The sequence below is a fragment of the Tupaia chinensis genome, unplaced genomic scaffold (genome assembly GCF_000334495.1).
Source record: "Tupaia chinensis unplaced genomic scaffold, TupChi_1.0 Scaffold000147_1, whole genome shotgun sequence".
In the NCBI taxonomy this organism is placed as follows: domain Eukaryota; kingdom Metazoa; phylum Chordata; class Mammalia; order Scandentia; family Tupaiidae; genus Tupaia; species Tupaia belangeri.
This window is the reverse complement of record NW_006159617.1, coordinates 8,782,781-8,786,098: the sequence shown is the minus strand read 5'-3', so window position 1 is coordinate 8,786,098 and position 3,318 is coordinate 8,782,781.

Sequence of the window (3,318 nt, the reverse complement as noted above, 5' to 3'; positions counted from 1 at the left end):
CAGTGCCCCGGGCGTGGGTCCTCGCGTCCACGCCTTCCTTACGGCCCCGGGCGACGGGAGCTGCTGTGGGAACCGAAGACTGCAGAACCGCCCTGCGGCCGCCGAGGAGCCAAGAACGTCTTCCTTCGGCGTCAGCCTTTAATGAGAAGGAGGGAGAGAACAGAAACATCGGGGACCGTTCCGGGACAGTCGTCACCCATTCCACTTGCCCTCTAAGCGTTACAGCACCTCAATTAAAAGTTTTACGTCCACCCTACCGGAAGTGGCTCTCCTTCCCTCACCCAGCCGGTTGCCCCAATGTGTAATTCTGTCAGGATGTGATCACCATAGGAGTAGGTGTCTTTCCGTAAAGCTGTGACCTCAGTGACTACGGGAAGTTATGACAATGAAATCTTTCTTTTCGCTTCCCTGTTTTATCTCTGGAGAGTTCAATAAGCCTGATAAAGGGCTGGACCTCTACTGCAGTGCAAATAGAGGTCTTCAGACCCTTGGAACTGTAAAGGCTTCCAGAAAGAGCTCAAGGGTCACTCAAAAGTATGCATGGTGCGAAGATCTAACAAGGTGCAGCCTCTTATCTGTCAAGGAGAAAGACGTTCACATTGCTCTCTTCTATTTTTCTGTATAAAAGTGTTTGAAGTTCTGTCCAGACTTTTGGTCACTTTCTTTTTACCTTACATGTGTATAACTTTAATCTGATAACCTAGTATTAAAATGATATTGTAAGGGGTCTCTGTTGGCAAAGCCCTTTTATTTCTCTAACACCAGTACAACGCCTGGTCCATAGCAAGTGATCTATAAATATCTGTTGAAATAACAAATTAAAGGTCCCAGTATGTGCCAAACAGTGCAAGGTGCTAGGAGGAGAAAGGTAACTGAAAAAGGTCCGGTGTATTGGGGGATGCTGCCTGGTAAACCTGATTACAGTGCTATGTTGTAAATGGAAGTCCTTACAAAGCAGAAGAGACTTCACAGAAAACGCATTTTGTAGGACCAGCAGATGGTGTAAAGGTTATGTCAGTGGACTCCCATGTAGTTTACTGCGGTTCAAGTCCTGGACCACGCAGCTTAAAAATCACGTGGGGTGAGTGTGCATGTGTACCCAAAATCCCTGGAGGAGAAGGGATTGCAGCATGACCATCCCCCTGGGGAGTGATTTCTTACTTTCTGTCTCTCTGGCAAGCACACGAGCCCTATAGCAAAAATCTCTCTTAAAAAGAAAAGGCATTTTGTACAGCTCATAACTAAGGGCACAGATGTTAGAACTAGACAAACCAAGGCATGTATTCATGCCTTGCCTCATTTGGTAGCTGGGTAACCTTAGGCAAAGTACTCTGCTTGAGTCTAGGTGTCCTTATCTATACCCATTAATTTAACTCTAAAAATATGCTATTCTGTGATCTCAGTTAGCATTTCATATGTAAAGCTAGAGTGGAAGGAGAGAAAGACAGCCAAAGAGAGTATGTTAATGCTTTTAAACTAAGGAAGCATTCCAATATGTGCTTTTGATTTTCCACCCTAAACTGCACTTTCAGCATCTCTTCCTCTGAGTGGGGAAAGAATCCACTTTGATTTGAGTTGTCTTCGTAGGAAGAAATGTCATAGCATGGGAGAATGTTGAGCTGCATTGTGTAAAATCTTTGATTTTTTTAGGTCTAGATCTCTAAAATTAGAGACCTGCCCTAAGGCAAGAAATAAAGCCACAACCACAATTAAAAATAGGTAGAAAAGACTATTTAATAGGAAAGAAAGATTTTGGAGAGGTACATTTGAAAGATTTTGGGGCAGGCTAGGTAGCAACTGCGTTTGGAACTGGTTGGGTGTTTTTATTACTAGACGTGGTAATGAATATTTAACAGTGGGAGGTCTGTCATAGTTATCTGTCTTCTTTGTGTGAATTGAGGGCTTTTTCATGGCTTGCATCTCTCTCACAGGGGAAGAATTTGAGGAATTTGATTACCTAATTGCACATGCCCAGTGTGAGTCTTGATGATAGGCACATCCTTATTTTGATGAACTGCCCAATTATTTTATTGCCCTAGTGGAAATCAGGATGTTGACCAAAACATCCTGTTGGATCTTTTTGTATGTGTAAGGAATGATAAGAGGGAAATTTATAACTGTCCTCATGTGTCTTCCTTAGGTACTAAAGAAGCAAATTGGGATCTGCCTCACCTTACTGCCAGGAACTGACGGTAGACTGACGGTAGAAAGGAGTCTCTGCAGATGGTCAGATTGTAACTCCTGATAAGTTGTGACAAATTGTGATTGATGTGACAGATGTCCTTCTGCTATTATCTTAGGGCTGTCCATGCATTTCTAGCTAGCTGCCTATTACAGAAAAAGGACTTGTGAAACAAAAGTAACTAAATAATAATTTAAAGAACTCTTCAAACTCAATCATAAGAGGACCAGCAGATGGAGTAATGGTTACGTCGTTGGACTCCTATGTAGTTGACTACGGTTTGAGTCCCAGACCTGACAACTTGAAACTCAGACCAGGCACATGTGCATGTGTGCCCAAAATCCCAAGAGAATTACCCTGGGGGAGTGATTTCTTACTTTCTGTCTCTCCAGGGAGTACACATGCCCCATAGCAAGAATCTCTAAAAAAAAAAAAAAAAACCTTAACCATGAGGAAAAAAAAGAACTTAATTTTAAAATGGGCAAAAGAGGGACCAGCAGATGGTGTAATGGTTACTTCATCAGACTCCCACATAATTGACCATGGTTCAAGTCCCAGACCTGACGGCTTAAACTCAGTGTATATGTGCCTGCAAGCCCAAAATCCCAAGAGAAGAATGGAGAAGGGATTGTGACATGGCCATCCCCCCAGGGGAAAGTGGGGTGATTTCCTGGTTTCTGTTTCTGTGTGTCTCTAGCAACTGCACATGACCTTTAGCAAAATTCTCTCTCCAAAAAAAAATAGGCAAAAGATCTGAACAAATGCCTCATAAAAGAAGATATTGAAGATGGTATAATGGCTCCTTTTTTTTTTTTTAATTTTGCTCTAGGGTGTGTACACTCATCAGATAGACAGAGAGAGAGAAAGAGAAGGTAAGAAATCACTCCTCAGAGTAGATGTCCATGCCACAATCCCTTCTCCAGTCTCCTCTCGGGATTTGTGGCACACAAATACACCTGACCTGATTTTCAAGCTACCAGGTCCGGACTTGAAATGTGCATTTGGTCATGTGGGATCCAATGCCTTAAACCCTATGCTTCCTACTGGCCCATGTACTTCTTTTTGGTTTTTTCAATTTTTTTTTTTTTTTATGATTGTTTAGTTCTTTTGTGAGCATGTGCAAGAGAGATAGTAGC